The sequence below is a fragment of the Pelobates fuscus genome, chromosome 5 (genome assembly GCF_036172605.1).
Source record: "Pelobates fuscus isolate aPelFus1 chromosome 5, aPelFus1.pri, whole genome shotgun sequence".
In the NCBI taxonomy this organism is placed as follows: Eukaryota; Metazoa; Chordata; class Amphibia; order Anura; family Pelobatidae; genus Pelobates; species Pelobates fuscus.
In genome coordinates, this window is record NC_086321.1 from 337,829,651 (window position 1) to 337,850,100 (window position 20,450).

The 20,450-nt window shown below is 39.1% G+C and overlaps 1 protein-coding gene across 3 annotated transcripts in view; it reads right to left on the reverse strand.

Moving 5' to 3' along the window:
• The window catches only part of CPNE1 (copine 1), a 104,474-nt gene that overhangs the window by 48,715 nt on the left and 35,309 nt on the right, over positions 1-20,450 (reverse strand). The window lies entirely within an intron of this gene.

Genomic DNA, 20,450 nt, shown 5'->3' on the forward strand with positions numbered 1-20,450 from the left:
TTCTAATAGAGAATTAAGAAAACGCAATGTAATACTCATCTATGGATTACATCTTACAAACTGGTCATCATGGCTCAATCACCATCACAGAATTATCAAACCTGTAATATTTGAGGAATCTCAAATATATTACACAATTCTCTATTTAACTTCCAATAGTCACACTGAAAGGAACACTCAAACTTGCTGTAGTGGTTATGGTGCCAGGACTTGGCTGAGTAACATTTCATCAAGCTTTAGGGATCTGGAGTCTCCCTCTAAGGGTTACCTGAGGCAGCATAACCCCTTCTCATTTATGGTGCTGTCGACAGTGTTTTTGCTTGATTATGAAGATATTTTTCTGCATGTGTGTGATATAACCTCCCGCATCTTTTAACAGCAAGACCAGAATGCTCTCAGATTGTCTATTGGAATGATTGGATTGGTCAGTTTTCTTCATTTAGCAAAAATCTAAAATCACACCGAGTATTACAATGTTTGGGGTCTCTGGTAATAGAAAGTAGCTCAACTCCATTCTTTAGCCCAGTCTCAACTCATAGTAACACTGATTGTGTTCAATCACTAAATACCAAACTGCACTGAAAATTAAATTGTTAATTTTAGGCTAAAATTGACAAGCTCAAGGTAAATATATCAACAGTTTGTATTGCAAGCTAGTAAAACCTTGATCTGCCAGAGCTTTGTCAATGTTGTACTGTTGTGCAGATACATAGGCCTCTAGAGATTCCCGCAAGATCTTCCATATATCTACCCACCCAGTGAGCAAGAACATGCTATTTTCACATGGCTGTAGCTGGCTACAGGAATTCACAAAATTTGGCAGCTGTGTAACAACTTGACCAAAAAAAAACAATCTTGTAATTGCTGATGAGACAAAAGTAGTCATATCTTTTGACTGCACTGGCATTTCAGTTGGAACTGAACCACCATCAATATAAGGAATTCCTCTAAAAAAAAAAAAGTTGACAAACCCGTTTTAAGTCTTCTGCCTCTGGTAACTTCAGTAAGGTAGGCAGGAATCCGATTACATAACTGTAGCTTATATACTGGGTTTCAGTTCCATTTGCGCACACAAGGCAAGCGGCTCTAAAGTTAAAACTCTGGGATCCTAAAAAAATAAAACAAAAAACACACAAAAAGACCCCCTCTGCAAGTAAGCAGTAGACTGTTTAAGAACCACTGGCCTAAATTATTGAGCTAAAATTATTAAACATGCATTCTACCAGTTTGTTTTTAAATAAAAAAATATATATTTTTTTAAATGGAGGAAGAGAGCTGTAGCACGCTAGTACGAAATGGGGAAAGTAGTATCGAACCTGAGGACACATTTACTGACAATAAAAACTTATTCAGAGATATTCTTCGATGTGGTTTGTATTATTCACGAGCAAGGTGATTCATACAGCAGCCAATAATCCTTTTCAAACGGCACATAAATAACAAGTAACTGGGGGTGGGGCCTGACCGCTGAGCCGAACAGTCAAAGGACGGAGCTAATCCTGCTCTAAAATCGACAAAACTACGATATATCAGCCAATTAACAGTGGTTAATCAACACCAAAGTGCCACTTACAGAGAGGTGAACCCAAGGGCACCTGCCGACACCAAACAAGCAGCCCAACTGGCGAGACTCCATGAAGAGACACCTGCGGCCTACAAGCAAGGGCGGCATGGGGGAGGCGACCGCTCCCCCGCAGCCCTCCACAGCTAGAAACAGATTCATAAGCCCCCATGGACTAGCGGGGGTTATCCCGGTCCCAGGAGTGTCCACCCAGGACACATGACGGCGTGCACAGACGGAGCTCACAAACCACAAAATGGCAGCAAAACCTACTGGACAACCCGACGCATTAACCAGTGATGACACCGTTGCACGGCTGAATGCCATCTTTGCAGCCTTCTTGAGAAAACTCGACGCATACCAAGCCATAACACGAGCCCCAGAAGTGTATGTACCAACACCGCTGCCCACACGCTCCTGCCATCAAGGAAAACCCTACAGAGGGAAGCGAGCAAAGAAACGGCGCAAACGCCGTTGCCCGCCAACAAGGCAGATCACGCTGAGGCTCCCTGCTGAGACCAGCTTTTCACCCATGCACAAGCCGACCACAAATAAGCACACGACCCGGAGACTGAGCAATGCCAACTGTGAGAAGAGCAGGCTCCCCTTCCGGCACAGCCCTGGGACAACATCGAGGAGCACACGGCAGGTCCTGAAACGTAATCTCCACGGTGGTCATACCGCCGAGTGCCTGCCCAGGCATGCACAGCTCGAATTGATACCAAAGCACAACCAGAGAACACCCTCGTGGCACATCAGACAGTACTCTACTGGGAAGCTCTCCACACCTCCACTCCCAACGCACCTGGCAAATATCCAGAGTTGGCATTGGATGAGCAGTGACAGCTGGCTGACGGCACCCTGCGCTCCCGAGCACGACCCCCCCCCACCATGCCGGGCTAAGGACGGAACTGCCTATACGCTAACGGTACCGGGGGGAAGTTAACAGCTACTATTCCTAATATGCAAGCGCCCATCCGGGTTGACAGAGCAGAACTTATTAAATGTTTATACTGTTCTTCCTTGCTGCATACCCAGTGGTATTAATGTTCACCTCTATTTGTTTCAGCAGTAGAATAGCCTATCACACAACTAACCCTATCCCCAAGCTGGGTAGGCCTGATACACCTCATACACTTAACCCTGCGAGCCCAATCCTTTCATGATATAACCCTGTTTTACTTCACCCGGCTCAGTCAGCACATCTAGCTAGTATACTGTACACATGTCTCACTAACCATGATAGCCTAGCTGTTCGAATACTAGACATCACAGACTAGTTAAACTTCAGCCTGTTTATAACATACAAATGTGCAACGTTATTTCATGTTTATTTTGTTACGCTTGTCTTTGCTTACTTTCGAATTTCTTATATTAAAAAAAAAAAAAAGTGCAACGCATCTTAAAACGGTCACCAAAATGTCACCAGTTATCTACTACTGTAATATCTTTTGGCATTACTGACATATGTAATTAACAATGCACTTTCAAAAATAAATAATAGGGGGCGGAGCCTGAGCGCAGAGGCGAACAGACGCAAGAGAGAGCAGCTCCATGCCCAAAACGACGATTAAACCTCATAAAATCGCCCCCCTCTCACCCAGACCAAAGGACACTACCCCGACTTGATATGGGGGAAAAGGGGCAGAGAATGATCCCACACAAGCCCACCTCGGGGCTCACGATAGGGGAGATGTGGAGACAAACCCGTGGCGACGGGGAAACAAACATAGCGGCGCTGCATGGCAGGTGCTCGGACTTCTCCGACGATATGGAGGAAGACTATGGGCCGATCCTAAACCCCAAACCAAAGACGAAGCAGCATGGAACCGGGACAGACTCGGAGCCTGTATCCACAGCGGTCCTCAAAACACTACTCGCAGACCTACAAAAACACATCCATGAGGATGTCACAGCGCTCCTCGCAGATATACAAGGCTTGACGGGCCGCATCACTAATCTGGAAGGAGCCTCACAGGCCCAGGCCCAAGACTTAACTGGCCTACAACAATCCGTAATGGAACTACAACAGCAGAGCCAACAGTATGAACGTCGCCTTGCGGCACAAGAGGATTATAGACGGCAAAACAATATTAAGATCAGGGGAATCCCCGAAGAAATCCCGGAAAACGAGTTACCGAAAGTCATGGGGCGCCTATTGCCAATAATCTTGCAACACAGACAAGCCGTGACTCCTACCCCAGAGGGAATCTTCAGGGTCCCCAAACCAGCCAACGCTCCAACGCAGGCCACAAGGGACGTAATCCTTACCCTCCACAACGGTAAAGACAAAGCGGCAATCCTGTCTGCCCTACGGGGAAGAACACCCCTCCGCTTTGAGGCCATGGATCTAACGTTTTTCACAGACCTGTCCGGAGGCACCCTAGCCTGGCGCAGAGCATTCAAACCGTTCACCTCGGTGCTCCGACTCCACAACATCGAATACCGCTGGCGTTCCTCCAGGGAGCTAGCGGTATTACAGGGAACGACCACGCACATCATCTGAGACGCACGGGAAGCCCAGGCCTTACTGCAGACTTTGGGACTCTCTCATATAACCCACACCCGGGAAGGAACAGCCGATAACACCCCGGCTACCCACACCTGGACACCGGGCAAGACTGCACCATTTATCCCCCGGGGTTCCACGCCGGTCTCTTATGCGGCAGTCACCTCGTAGGGGCAATGCTCCGCTCACCGCAAGAGGAAGCAGATACGGCACCGGGCAGGTACCAATTTTAATAACTGTAGCCGTCTACGACAGAGAAGATCACAGACTTTCTACAGTGAAGCTTTTAAGCTATAACTGGTCTAAGACTGATTTGTTGTATGCACACAGTTTGTTTTGTACCCTATGGTTTTGAAGTGATTCCCAGCCTATCGAACAACAGGACCCATAACATACCCTAGATAGAGTTAAACCAGTTAGCGACACACCCTACCCTACAACTCAGGTGCTCAACTGGTACCAGTTAGCCAGTCACCAGACGGTATCGACTAGGCCGACTTGCGGGTCTGAAGCCAGACTGCTATTTTTCCCCTAAAGAAATGGCTAGCTGACCTGTCCTTTACACGTCATACATCACACCCAGAGTATTATGCTCGAGGGCCCTGCCTTAGTCTACTTTGTACTTTGCCATATATTTTTAAGATCTCTCAATGTGCCTTCTGTACCACTCTTAAGCAGGGGTCTAACCTTGGCTATTCTTGGAACACACCACTGGGACGAGTACGCGTTATCTATACGACTAGACATGTCAAAATCGAGGTTAAACTACAGCTCAAACCATGCCCGGCGTTTCCCATAATTCTCTCCTGAATTTACTAATTTCCATCACTATAATCTTGATTACTATAATATCTAAGACCTAATTGCCCCACCATGACGAAACCTTATTTAGCGGTCACTTTAGAGTACCTAATATGCGCTCCCACGTAACTTCAGTCAGAACGACAGGCCAACGGATTCCCCTCCCTTTACAGTAAGCGAATACCCTACGGCTTAAACACACACCTAGAACACTATCTCTAATGGCACGGTTCTGATAATACTCCACTATTCCAGCATGTACCCACCTGTTATTATTGTTCATATTCTGTTTTTTGTTTTTTTTTTTAATTCTTTATTTATGCCAAGGTAAAAACAGTACAGTGAAAACACATTACATCGAAACATTGGACGATATAGTAACAGTTTGTATGCCATGTCTCCAGTGCATCTTTAAAAACAAAAGAGTGACACTCCTTACATACTTTTCCTACACCGACATATCATGGAGTGAGTAGAACAAACAATATAGCGTGGACACACTGTCCTCCCTGGTATATTTTAATTTATAACATAAAAGTAAAATCAGATAAGACGTGAATAAACTATAAATCACCACATATACATTTCTTTAGTCGATAGGACATGCCCTATTCTCTCTCAGGTTTTCATATGCGGGTTCCAAAAATCCGCCTCTGAATCACCTAAGAATTGCAATCCGTCTGTTTCTGTGCGTACAGGTCCATGTCCCATCGTAATGCATGTTAGTTACGTATTGAGTGGTTATATTTCAACATTTGCGGTGAATGCTCACGGTAAAAAGAAAATAGAAGAAAAAAATATAAGAGGGGTAAGTAGGAAGAAAGAAAAAGGGAGTACGAGGGGGGGGTGGAGGGGGGAGGGTGCAGGGAAGAACTGGCCAGTTCATATCCAATCTATCTAATCCCAGCCTTGGTAGTATCGTTAGCGTGTACCTCAGGCATTCGCTGCGCTGGCTTCCCAAGGGCCCCAAATTTTTTCAAACTCAGATAATGATCTCTAATCTTCCGAATTACCATATCAATTTCCGGAGCCTCGCTCCGCAGCCACACCTGTGCCAATGCTCTCCTAGCGGCTAGGTTCACCTTATGCAACAGGGTCTGTTCTGCTTTTGTCCAGTTCTCCATAGATCTAGCCAGCAAGAACACCCACGGGTCCAGCTTAACCTCTCTCTCAAATATGTCTTGTATCAATTGCGCAACCTGCCGCCAAAAGACCTGTGCTATTGGGCATTCCCACATCATGTGAACGTAAGTGCCCTTGAGGCCGCACCCCCGCCAGCATAAGTCCGTAGTAGTTTGGTTCATACGGCTCAACTTAACTGGGGTAACATACCATCGAAACAGCGTCTTGTATGCTTGTTCTTGTATTGAGACACACAGAGGACTGCGCGGCCGCCTCCCACATTTCCTGCCATTCCACTCCTTCCAGTGTCTCCCCCAAGTCCGCCTCCCATTGATCTATATATGTAATTCCTCCCCATTCTAAAGTGTTATTGCACAACTGTGAGTATAGAAGCGAAATCAGTTTCCTCGGGAATTGTTCTTTCGCGCACATTCTTTCAAAGAATGTCATCTTTGCTACTGCGGCTTTTTTAACCTGAGTGTCTTGGGCGTAAGCTCTAATCTGGAGGTATCTAAAAAAATCAAAGGTTCGCAAAGATGTTTTGTTGCTCAAATCCTCAAATGTCACCAACGACCCTCCCTCATACAACTGGTATAATCTCTGCAACCCGCCCGTTCTATGCCTCTAAAATCCCAGGCCGTCATTCCTGGTAGGAATGCCGTGTTCCTCAAGAGAGGGGTCATCGGAGAGGGGGAGGACGCCAGGCCATACTTGGGAGCGGCCGCATCCCATATCCTCAGAGAGTTGATAATCGCAGGACAGGGCACTGTGATGTGTGGTCTGTGCTCTCTAGGGGTCCACATATAGAACTGAGGCATATCCAGTCCCATAAGGGATGCTTCCAGGTCTACCCATCTCCTTTCTTCCGGTGGAGAGTGCCACATTGCCACCTGGGCCAGTTGGTCTGCCTCATAATAGAAATGTAAGTGTGGAAGGCCCAGTCCGCCCCTGTCCCTAGCTCGGTAGAGGATGTTGCGAGAGACTATGTTTTTTGTTTTGCCATATGAATTTGCCTATCGTTTGTTGAAGTGGCCCTAAGTCAGACCTAGTTACTTTAATCGGGAGTGCCTGAAACAGGAATAATATTCTAGGGAGTACATTCATTTTAACAGAATGGATCCTCCCTATCCAAGAAATCGCCTTATCAGTCCAGTTCTCCATGTCCGCTATCAATGTCCGTATCAGCAGGGTGTAATTCTGTTGAAACATTTGAGATGGGTCTGCCGTTAATCGGATGCCTAAATATTTTATGTAATCCCTCGCTATTCGTAGGCTGTGTGTCATCCTTATGTAAGTGACGTCAGTCTCTGGCATACCTATAGGTAGTATGCTAGACTTGTCCATATTCACTTTGTATCCGGCCAACTCCCCAAAATCCTTCAGTACGGTCGTTAATGCCGCCATAGAGTCTCTCGGTTCAGTCAGAGTCAATAATACGTCGTCCGCAAATGCCGATACCACATATCTTTGCCCACCTACATCTATCCCTTTAATGTCCGAAGCTACGCGTATTGCCTGAAGGAGTGGTTCTAACGATAAAGCAAATAACAAGGGGGACAACGGGCAGCCCTGTCTAGTACCGTTGCTCAGATCGAATGGCTGTATCCTTGCGCCCGAAATGCGAATTTGCGCGTTCATATTCTGTTTAACTTGTTGATGACGCAGGGTTACGTGAGCTCATAACACCAAAATATGTGCATGTTCCTCACATACCACGTATCTGTTTATTATTTGATTATTTGAAATTTGCGCTTGTAACGACTGATGTTGTTAAACAAGCAATGTTGTAAACCTTTATGCACGCCAAAAATAAAGAATTAAAAAAAAAAAAAAAAAAGTAACTACCAAATACTGCTGTAAAGGTTCTACAGAAAATTGTCCATTTTAATCCTTTCATTACATCAGTTTGGGAGCAGGAGAGACTGTAAAAATTCTGAAAATCATTGCATACTGGGGGGGTGTTTTGTACTACTAATCCATTTAACTAGATGATGCAGCCACCTCTATACAAGGTACAACAGATAGCTTCACTTGAATCAAAATGTAAACTTGAACAAAATTAATTTGAATCAAAATGTAAACCAAGAAATAAAACATAAAATTGGGAATTTAACCCCTTAAGGACTGAGCCAAATGTACACGTTGTGATCAAAACAAAATGTAAACAAAACCTGGAATTTTACCATTTGTCTGTTCAGGTGTAATTCACCTCTTTCATATTATGTGCACCCACACTACTTCTATATCATTTTATTCAGGGGCTTTCATTTAACATCAAATATTTAGCTATGAAACATAATTTAATATGAATGAAAATAAGATTTTTTTTAATGTTTTAGTTCTATGTGGCATTTTTACTGTGACCGTCATAATACTGTATGCTTTTACTGCAATAAAATACACATTTGTATTCAGCAATGTCTCACATGTAAAACAGTACCCCCTATGTACAGGTTTTATGGTGTTTTGGGAAGTTACAGGGTCAAATATAGCATGTTACATTTCTCAGTTTTTTCACATTGCAATTCGCCAGATTGGTTACGTTGCCTTTGAGATACTGATATACTCGGGAGACTTCGCTGAACACAAATATTAGAGTTTTAACCAGTAAAACTTATCAAAACAATATCGTCTGTGTAAGTGCCATTTGTGTGTTGAAAATGCAAAATATGTTTTTACTGACGATATCATCGTTTTAATACAATTTATGGTTTTGAAATATGTGTTCAGCGAAGTCTTCCGAGTAAAACAGTGCCCCCCCATGTAGAGGTTTTATGGTGTCTTGGAAAGTTAAATATAGTGCTAGCAAAATTAAATTCCCTGGAGTTTCTGCCTAGGTTGTCAGGCAAGTCCCGCAAATTGTAATTAATAAAATGACAATGTAAAATTATAATATATATATATATATATATATATATATATATATATATATATATATATATATATATATATATATATATATATATATATATATATATATATACATACACACACACACACACACACACACACACACTGTACCTTGCACTCAAACTCCAATTCCCAAACCGGGTGCACTACCAGGGCTCCAAACATCCAAATAGTAGTAGTAGAAGGCTGCACTCACGGATTCCATAAAATTTTACTTTTAATCAGTCCTCGCGATCACATGGCCCAGGGGGGCCGGAATGGACACAGGGGGAAGGGCTGCCAGGTGAGTCCCCACACCGCGATCGCCGGTGACCGGGTAAGTACATAGGACGGCTTGGGCGTTCTATGCCACCTGCCAGCTTTTAGAGCCGGGTCCCCAAGGACGGCATAGAACGCCCACCGTCCTTAAGGGGTTAAAGCATGTAAAAATCTAAAAATCAGACAAATGAGAGGCATCCTATATAAAAGATATAAGCCAATAATGCATAAAAAAGGCTATTAGATGGGCTAAACTAGAAAATGAGAAAGTGCCAAAGATAGCAAAACCAATCTCTAGCGCAAACTCCTGGTAGTGGCCGCCGGTGCCGGCCACCCCATCCTGGTTAACGTCAAAACTACACAGACGCCACCCCGTCCTACCCCTTTCCCCCTCTTCCCTTTCTTCACTTCTCTTAAAAACTTTCCTATCTTTCACCCCGACCTACCTTCGGGTCATTTAAAAATGTTCATGTTTATATAGGGTAGATAGGATAAAGATGTAAGGCTACGGACCACAAATATATAGATCTTGTGGGCACACAGAGATCACGAAAAGGGAACATGTGGACGGCAACCGGTATCTGATACAGACTACAGATCGAAGCCACAACTCCGACAGGGATCTATTATCCCAGTACTAGAAAACCAAGACGCCAAACTACTGTATAATGAAGGTCAAACAACCATAAATGTTCATGTTTACTCTCGCTAGCCCCGTCTTATGTAACTCTGTACGCAATATTTCACTGACCCTTGTGTATCTGTCCCACTGTCAAGCTGTACTTAACTGTATACCTATACAAGCATACAGCCTACAACTATGTTGTAATCAATTGACATGCATGAAACTATAAATAAAGATTTAAAAAAAAAAAAGAGCAAAACCAACTCCAAAATGTATACATAAATGAAAAAGGGATATGCAAATGATTGCTGCAATATATTTGCAGAAAAATTGTTATTGGATGACTCAAGGCAAGGTGCTACAGCAACTAAAAAACATTCATGTAAACAAAACTCCAACAAGTGCTTAACCCCTTAACGACGCAGGACGGTTCAGGACCGTCATCGGCATTTTTGCGTTGCCGACCGACGACGGCCCTGAACCGTCCTAAATTTAAGAGGTACTTACCCGATCGCCGCCGTTCCCCCGGCGGCGATCGGCGGTGCTCCCAGTGTGGGGAGACTGCCTGCAGCCCAGACAGTCTCCCCATGGCGGATTAGGACCCCTGTGGCCATGTGATCGCCCAATAGGGCGACCACATGGTCACAATAGGTGTCCATGTGTCTGCCTGCAGGGGGACTGTCTGTGCTCACAGGCAGTCTCCCTGCAAGTGTAAAATAAAAAAAAAAAATTAAAGTTATAGTTAATAAAAAAAATTATTATTATATATGTGTATATATATATGATATATAGACATATATTATACCTATATAATATATGTGTATATATCATATATATAATGTCATACTAAGTGTATTTTTATATTAATATGTACATATATTAATATAAAAATACACTTATAATTAAATTACACACGTATATATATATATATAACTATATATATTGTATATTTATATATTATTATAAAATACAAATAAAAAGTAATTTAAATTAAACATGTAAAAATAATAAAAATTTAAAAAAATTATATATCTATACGAAATTTTATTCTAACTGTATTTTGATATTAATATATATATATTTATATCAAAATACACTTAGAATGAAATTGTATATATCTATGTATATATAAATAAATAAAAGGAATACGAACTATTCATATGTCCATATACAAAATTACATAAATAATTATATAAATATACACGTAGACTTCAAATATATAAATATGCATATATATTTAAATTCTACGTGCGTATTTATGTAATATTTTTACATAATTAAGTTATTTTATTGATTGCAATTTAAGGGACCTGCCTGCCAACCCAGGCCGAAAGTTCAGAGAATTTAATTTGCTGTCACTGTATTTTACCCTGTAACGTTCTACGACACCCTAAAACCTGTACATGGGGGGTACTGTTTTACTCGGGAGACTTTGCTGAGCACAAATATTAGTGATTCAAAACAGTAAAACATATCACAGCGATGATATTGTCAGTGAAAGTGACTTTTTTTGCATTTTTCACACACAAACAGCACTTTTACTGATGATATAATTGTTGTGATACATTTTCCAGTTTTGAAACACTAATATTTGTGTTCAGCAAAGTCTCCTGAGTATAACTACCCCCCATGTACAGGTTTTATAGCGTTTTTGAAAGTTACAGGGTCAAATATATGGGTCAAATATTTTTACATTGAAAATGGCCAGGTTGGTTACGTTGCCTTTGAGAGCGTATGGTAGCCCAGGAATGAGAATTACCCCCATGATGGCATACCATTTGCAAAAGAAGACAACCCAAGGTATTGCAAATGGGGTATGTCCAGTCTTTTTTAGTAACCACTTAGTCACAAACACTGGCCAAAATTAGCGTTCAATTTAGTTTTTTACTTTTTTCACACACAAACAAATATGAACGCTAACTTTGGCCAGTGTTTGCGACTAAGTGGCTACTAAAAAAGTCTGGACATACCCCATATTGAATACCCTGGGTTGTCTACTTTAAAAAAAATATGTACATGTAGGGTGTTATTCAGCGATTTATGACAGATAATAGTGTTACAATGTCACTATTGATACATTTTAAAAATGTATGTTTTGAAACCGCAATATCCTACTTGTACTTATAGCCCTATAACATGCAAAAAAGTAGCAAAAAGCATGTAAACACTGGGTATTTTTAAACTCAGGACAAAATTTTGAATCTATTTAGCAGTTTTTTTCATTCGCTTTTGTAGATGAGTAAAAGATTTTTCACATAAAAGTCAAAAAACATGTATTTTTTTCAATTTTTCATCATATTTTTTCATTTTTTAAAAATTAAATTACATGAGATTATATAAATAATGGTATGTAAAGAAAGCCCCTTTTGTCCTGAAAAAAACAATATATAATTTGTATGGGAACAGTAAATGAGAGAGCGGAAAATTACAGCTAAACACAAACACCACAAAAGTGTAAAAAGATGCCAGGTCGCAAATGTACAACATCGCAAAAACAGTCCGGTCCTTAAGGGGTTAAGCCCTTTGCAATGAAATTGTCTGTTATTGAAGTCCTACCCTTAAGAATGCATAACGGAGAACTTCAGTCATTTACTGAAATGAACTCCAGATCGCCGCAATCACGACAATTGGTTAATGCTTCTATAGTCTGCCTCAGTGTCAGAGGTAGACAGGCAGCAGCCATCCGTGCCCATGCGATCACTGACAACCAGTAAGAGCAAGCACATGTGCTGCAAGGACTCCTGACCCACTTTACCCTTCTCTAATAAAATGTCACCCTTTCTCTACCAATTGACCACTTCCTGCAGTAATAAAACTTCAGCTCACAGTAGATTCTGGTGATCTACTTTTTTTTTTTTTTTTTTAACCATTGAGGGTTAAATGTAAACTTTTTTAAACTTTATTTAGCTAGTGTAGGAGGAAGTTAGTGGAGAAACTAGGGGATTTACTGTTAGGATAGTTAGGGGCGAACAGTTAAAAAAAAGTTTTAAAAAGTTTTAGAAAAGTTAAAAAAGTTACTAAACATTTTTTAAAAAGTTGTAAAAAAATGCTTATTACCGCTACACTTCGTACAAGCTAGCAAAAGAATGATCCCACGCTAAGGTTCAAAATATTTTTATATATGTTTTTTGAAATACCCTGGGGTGTCTCTCCTAGTATGCCTTGGTGAGGTCGTTTAAATAAGCAACCCACTAAAATGATCTAAAATGGGACATGAACTCAACATAAAAATTCAAAGTTTGAAGAAAAAGAAAAAAAAACACACAACAAAAAACTGAAATGGCTGTGAAATGTGCAATTTAACATCCACATATACCTGGCAAAGGTACATATGGGGGTATTGCTGTACAGAGACGACATAGCTGAGCAACATATGACATTATATTGCCATAGAACATGTAAGGTCTGCAAAATATACAGTTAAAACTAATTCTTATTACCACTGTACTTTGTACAAGCCAACAAAATAATTATCCCACGACTAGGTAAAAAAAATATGCCTTTTGAAACACCCTGTGGTGTCTACCTTAAGAAATGGTATGCCTTCACGGGTTAGTTGGAATAAGTAATGTGCTAAAATGCTACAAAACGGAACATGGACCCATCAAAACCATCTATGAAAATTCTGTAACTTCACAAAATAGAGTCTAGGTCATACGTTGAGCATATGGTTTTACTCAGAAGATGTAACTAAGCAGATTTTAGGATAGCAGCACATATCAAATATACAAAGCACCCAGCAAAAATACCACAATATACACGATATAAGATACCCTGGAGTAAATGCCTTCTCAAATGGAAGGCCGTTGTGGGGTTATTTGAACAGTTAAACTGCTATAATGCACCAAAATGAGACATAATTACATCAAATCAATCTATGAAAATTCTAACTATAGAAACTGAAATAGCTTATATGACATTGTAACTTCACAGAATAGTGCCAAATGCATACAATGGGGATATTGTTGTACTCAGCAGATGTAGCTAAACACAATATGGGATTTTGTACAGGAATAGCACCTACCAGCATTACCAAATAAACATTAAAAAAATCCTTGCCAAGTGTGAATGTCAAAAAACTGAAAAAAGTTTACAACAATATTTAGCAGAAAAGGGTGGTGAAATGGCTATGTAAAAAGTGTCAAAATAACTTTAGGTAAATAGCCTGTGGTGTCTTTATATAAATATATACTTTAGTGTGGCAATTTTGTTTTCTGTGACGGCTATTAAACTTACAAGACAAACATACAAACTTCTAAAATAGTTTCACATTGAAATCTTATTTTACTCTTTTGTGACCTGTAACTTTCATAATAAACTGAATTCATACACATTATGTACTCTGTAAGTCAAGACACTTAAATTCATTTATATTTAATGACTCCTAAGCTGGACATATTATGCACACCCTAGTATTGCCAAAACTGTAAAAATGGTTGTTGTTTTTTTTTTAATATAATAAAAGAGAATTTATATATATATATGTATGTGTCACATCAAATTAAAGCAATTTTGTCCTCTAAAACATGGTATATAATGTGTTAGTGCAATAAATGAGAGCGATGCAAAGGACAGTTTAACACAATACAGAAAAAAATGCTTGTGTCCTTAAGGGTAAGTCCAGCTTCTGAAGCAATGTCCTTAAGGGGTTAAGGAGCTAAGTGTGGAAATAATGATTCTTTTCTTTCAGGAATTGTTCCTGGACGTTTGGAGGAAGGCAGATGTGGTTCCTATATTCAAAAACTGTTTAAAATCTTTACCAGGAAATTATAGACCTGTGAGTTTAACTGTTGCTGTTGGGAAAGTATTTGAAGGGATTTTAAGAGATAGTAATTAGAAATTCATTGATAAGATTATTATTAGCAAAAAATCAGCATGATTTTTTTTAAAACATAGGTCACGTCAGACTTCAACAGCAGCTTTGGCTTCGGTCCAGACTCCGGTTCCGGCACCAATACAGGCTCCGGTTCAATCTCCGACCTTGGTATCACAGGTAGCTGCAACCATGGACAATTCCTGGACGGCTCAAGCTTCGACTTCTGTAACTTTGGTGGCCCCAGCCCTGGATAACACCCAGAAAGCAACACCAATAGCAAAGCAGTCGGCAATAGCCTCAAAATATCACTGGCAAATATTACTGGAAGAAATGGCAGATCCCAGAGACCCCAGAGATCAGGAGTAATCTGACAAGTTAATGATGATGTATACAAGTTTCGACACGCAGTCCCTCTTTGTCAGAGATATACACTGAAGGTGGAAAAACAGAACTCCGCTCACTAATAGCCCAGTTGCCTTCTAAAGCAGACATAGATGAAATGCTGCAAACTTGAGCAAATGTTTAGCGAAAAGTTGCAATCACTGTGCACAGAAGTACAGCAAATAGGAGCAAGAGTGGAAGTATCGGAGGAAGAAGGAGAAGCCTTAGCGGAACAAAGAGTAGCTATTCAAGAACAAATGCAAATACATAATGAAACACTTATTACTCCATAGAAAAATAGAAGACTTCGATAACAGAACCAGGAGGAATAATCTCCGAGTACGAGGAGTACCTGCACAAGAAAATTGGGATAAGGAAAACATAACCCAAACACTTAAATTATTCAATCAGATATTGAACAGAGGCGAAAAGGAAATAATTAAATTTGATCATGCACATAGAGCACTACATCCAAAAGAGAACTCTTTCAGAATAAACCAAGGGATATAAAATGCAAATTCCAGGATTTCACATTAAAAGATTTTATATAAGGCCAGACAACTCCGAGAGATTTCTTTTGAAGGCCAGTTACAAAAAGTCTGAACAAACGCAATATCAGATTTAAATGGAATTTTCCCTTCACTCTAACAGTGTCCCACCAAGATTATCCCCCAAATCCCCTGTAGATGTTCAGCAATTTAAAAAATTGTTGGGACTACAGATGAAGTGGAAGATTGGCCAGGGCTTTTACTTGAACCATTAAATCCAATATCACAGAAACCAAAATGTCAAAGAAATGTAGAAGACAACCATCAAATAAGTACACTTCATTCACACATTGAGACAAATCATCCAGATCCGACAAAGCCAAGAGGTTTATAATTAGCGGTTAATTAAGTAAATCTAACTTTATGTCATTTAATATATACTTATCTTGATTATAAGCGGATTAGAATAATTTAGCTGCTCAGCATGTAACCGATATTTATGTTGAAGACATGAATTACATTATTTGATTGTTACATTAATTAATGCTCCTGAGGAACTTCATTTGAAAGCCTTACATAAAGCTATCTTGGGAATTAAGATACCAATTATTTTTCTTTTATATAAGGTGTTCCTAATCTTAAATGCCCCAAATGGTACTGACTATTAACGTCAGCTCCATATATAAAATACAAATATATGCCCTAGTAATCACTGAAGCTATATTCCTATCGATGCTCTCCTCTAGAGAGATGCATGTAATCATGTGTGGTCACAATAGAAATAACCATAGGTGTCTGGTTACATAGTATATGTAAGGTTATGGTTTAGAGTAAATAATTCTATAATTAGGTTTATTCTTTATTTTTTTAGGATTTTATTTTGCTATTTATTTTTACATAGGTAAATAATTAAATACAGACCTGTGTGGAATGATACAGTTTGCAACAACTGATACAGTTTGCAACAACAAACATATTGTTGCAATATTGATGGTTAAGCTTAACTTAGAAAAAAAAAAATCGAAGGGTAAGGGGGTACCGAAGTACAAAGTCTCCTGAATGGGGGTTAACCCCTAGTTATATTTGGGGGTATACCCCTAGAATATTTGCACCAACAACTGAACAACAAGAGACAAAGAACAGGAGAAAAGGAAAAATGGTAGAGTGTCCTGAAGAGTGTAAGTCCCTTAAAAGGGAGGGGGACAGTCAGTGGTACAAATAGTGTGTACCACTTTAAATATAAAACAACTTTTAATACTAAAAAAGTAAAACCACAAGAGCACACATAAAGAACACTAATTTGTATAACTTGTCCTAGCTCGTCTCCGTTAGTACGGAGATAGTGTAATTGCAGCTTAACTTATTATCATTTATTGTTAGGGGTATTAATAGCCCAGAAAAACACACAATACTAGTACATGAGATTAAAAGGTGTCTGGCAGACTTTTTTTTTTTTTTTTTACACGAAACACATAAGGAAGGCTCCACCCCTAAATTGCGCTCCAAGAAGATTGCATTAGCTCACTATAGCAACTACCCAAAAAATCACGAGGAGTAGTCATTCTAAATCTCTTGAATTAAAAAGGACAGGATCCAAAAAATACAGGAAATTAGCAGTCATCTCGATAAATAAGAAAAAGCCCATACAAATAAACGTATCACAACTCAACTTTGAATTCTGTGTCGTCTTGCTCAGAAATGCTTCAGATTTGAGAAAGGGAGGTACTCCCGAAAGCTTGACATTAAAAAATTCTGTTAGTCCAATAAAAAAGGTATTACAAGATACAAATTTTATTTGTTATATATATATATATATATATATATATATATATATATATATATATATATTTTGTGTTCCTAATATGTAATGTTATGGTTTGGAGTAAATAATTCTATAATTAGGTTTATTCTCTCTTTTTTTAGGATTTTTTTTTTTTGCCATTTATTTTTAGATAGGTAAGGAATTAAATACAGACCTGTGTGGAATGATACAGTTTGCAACATCTGTGGAGAGATCATATTGTTGCAATATTGATGGTTAAGCTTAACTTGGAATATAACACCCTGTTCTCAGAGTATTGTTTTGTCAATAAAAAGTAAACTAAGAAATAAAACAAAATAATAAATATATATAATTTTTATTTTTTATTTAAAAAAAAAAACTTTTTTGTTTTAATTATTTTTATGTTTCTTTTTGTTGATCTGTAAGATATGGAAAATATTGATATTCTGTGGACTTTCGGCCTGGGTTGTCAGGCAGGTCCCTCAAATTGCAATCAATAAAATTACTTAAATATGTAAATATTACATAAATATGCACGTAGAATTTAAATATATACATATTTATATATTTGACGTCTAAGTGTATATTTATGACATTTATATAATTTTGTTTTTTATATATATATATATATATATATATTACACATACATATATATATAATTTCATTCTAAGTGTATTTTGATATAAATATATTAGTATCAAAATACAGTTAAGATAAAATTACATATATAACTTTGAATTTTTTTATATATATATATATATATATATATATATATATATACACACACATATATATATATACACATATATAAACATACACACACAAATATATAAATATTATATAAAAATAATTAGATTTTTTTATTTATTAACAATTGTAATTTTTATTTTTTATTTTACAGATGCAGGGACACTGCCCATCAGTTCAGGCAGTCCCCCTGCAGGCAGCACTATGGACGCCTATTGTGGCCATGTGACCGCTCTGTTAGAGCGATCACATGGCCGCAGGGGCCTTATTCGCCGAGAGGGGACTGCCTGGGCTGTCAGGCAGTCCCCCCAGACCGGGAGCAACGCCAATCGGGTAAGTAAATATAACCGTTATGACTTTTCAGGATAGTCATCGGTCCTCAAGGGGATTTTTCCGATTACTAACCTGAACCATCAGCGATCCCTTAAGGGGGTTAAATACCATTACACACACACACACACACACACACACTATGTGTTCATTTTACTCCAATTTTCGCATCCTTTTGTTTCGCCCAAATCATTTCCATTGACAAAATTATCTGCCTAGATTTTAGAATTTTCTAAAACTTTCATGTTTTAAAAAGTTAATATTTAAATGCAGGGACTAAGTTTATTGTAACCTATATCTCTTTGTTTATACTATCAGAATGTAACTTGTCAACAACTTGATGACAGTTAGACAACTTATTTATTTGTAGAAAACACAACCAGCCAAACTAGAGTTAATGTGCTTAGCTAGATATTTTATTTATTTTTTTAAACAGCTATTTTGTAATACATTTTGGCAACCAGTTATTAAAGGAACACTATAGTCACCTAAATTACTTTAGCTAAATAAAGCAGTTTTAGTGTATAGATCATTCCCCTGCAATTTCACTGCTCAATTCACTGTCATTTAAGAGTTAAATCACTGTTTCTGTTTATGCAGCCCTAGCCACACCTCCCCGGCTATGATTGACAGAGCCTGCATGAAAAAAAAAATCTGGTTTCACTTTCAAACAGATGTAATTTACCTTAAATAATTGTATCTCAATCTCTAAATTGAACTTTAATCACATACAGGAGGCTCTTGCAGGGTCTATCAAGCTATTAACATAGCAGGGGATAAGACAATCTTAATTAAACAGCAATAAAGAAAGCCTAAATAGGGCTCTCTTTACAGGAAGTGTTTATGGAAGGCTGTGCAAGTCACATGCAGGGAGGTGTGACTAGGGATTTAACTCCTAAATGGCAGAGGATTGAGCAGTGAGGCTGCAGGGGCATGTTCAATACACCAAAACTGCTTCATTAAGCTAAAGTTGTTCAGGTGACTATAGTGTCCCTTTAATTCAAAGCTTGGCGAGCAGAATAAAATTAGGTAACTGACCTATAATATGCCTTTTCACATTTGTCCAGATCTAGCAAATATCTAGTTTGTGTTAGAAGCACTTTTTGCAAAGTGAAAAAGAGGACACACTCTTCACTCTTAAAGAGACACCATAGTCCCCAGAACTACAGCTTAATGCTGTTGTTATGGTAAGTATAATCATTACTTGAAGGCATTTTCATGTAAACACTGCCTTTTTTTTTTTTTTTTTTATATTCTTTATTTTTGTCGTGCAGTTGAAAACAACAGAGCTTTGAGTGCCACAACAGCAGTCTCAAGCGCGGATACAGAAACATAATGTAACATGGGCATGGCATGAGGATTGCTTGCACATTTTTTTTTTTCATAATCATTTCTTGTAAGAGCATTGTGAAATTATATAATGCAAACTTAATGTGAGAGAAAATACAAATTAAAAAAAAAAAAATGCAGTGTCTAAACGAAACAATTATAGTTAAAGGTATTCTGTATGCTATTTAGTGTCTTGTCATCAGTAGGTGATCGGGCCTAGGGTTTATGCCAGAGATAATAGCCGTGCTTGCGTGATGTTATGGGGGGGGGGGGGGAGAATGTATGCATGGTCCTAGGCCGGGTGAGATGATGGCTTACCTCCTTGGTAGGAGTGGGTTGGCACCCCTGGCTGCCGCTGTTTGCAAGCTGTATGAATAGGCATCGGCTGTAGTGGTAAGTCTAATGGGGCACTAATCGGTGGCTTATGTGGGGTGTACTGTCATTGCCTCATGGTTATGTGAGGAGAGTGGCAAGCCGTTGTGCAGTCTCAGGCCTATTGGTTGCGCTTTTTGTATTCGTTGGGGGGGGGGGGGGGGGGAGAATACTGCCTACAGCTGTAATGGGGAATGGGAATCTGTCCTGCGTATAGGCTGAATTAACTATTGTGTTTAACACATGACTATCTCACTAAATGCAAGGGAAATAAAACAAAACAAGATTAAAAGATAAGTGTGGTAAAATAATACTAGTGTTTTATAGTCTCTTAAAGTCCGATGATCCCAGGACCAGATGACTTTATCTTGCATGTCCCTGTGCTTCAGCCCGTGTCGGCAGCAGAGCGCGGCACAA